This window comes from Arachis duranensis, chromosome 6 (assembly GCF_000817695.3).
Source record: "Arachis duranensis cultivar V14167 chromosome 6, aradu.V14167.gnm2.J7QH, whole genome shotgun sequence".
Lineage (NCBI taxonomy): Eukaryota > Viridiplantae > Streptophyta > Magnoliopsida > Fabales > Fabaceae > Arachis > Arachis duranensis.
In genome coordinates this window covers 80,559,875-80,560,232 of record NC_029777.3, presented here as the reverse complement: position 1 = coordinate 80,560,232, position 358 = coordinate 80,559,875, and positions in this window count along the sequence as shown.

Here is a 358-nt window from a genome sequence, read left to right as displayed (position 1 = left end):
CAGGCAGTACTAAGGACGCTTCATCTGAAGAAGAAGCTTATAATCCTGAGAACCCATCAATGGAAGAGGTGAATTACATGGGAGAATCCTATGGAAACACCTATAATCCTTCATGGAGAAATCATCCAAATCTTTCATGGAAGGATCAACAGAGACCTCAACAAGGTTTCAATAACAATAATGGTGGAAGAAACAGGTTTAGCAATAGCAAGCCCTTTCCATCATCTTCTCAGCAACCGACAGAGAGCTCTAAGCAGAATACCTCTGACTTAGCAATTATGGTCTCTGATCTAATCAAAACCACTCAAAGTTTCATGACTGAAACAAGGTCCTCCATCAGAAATTTGGAAGGACAAGT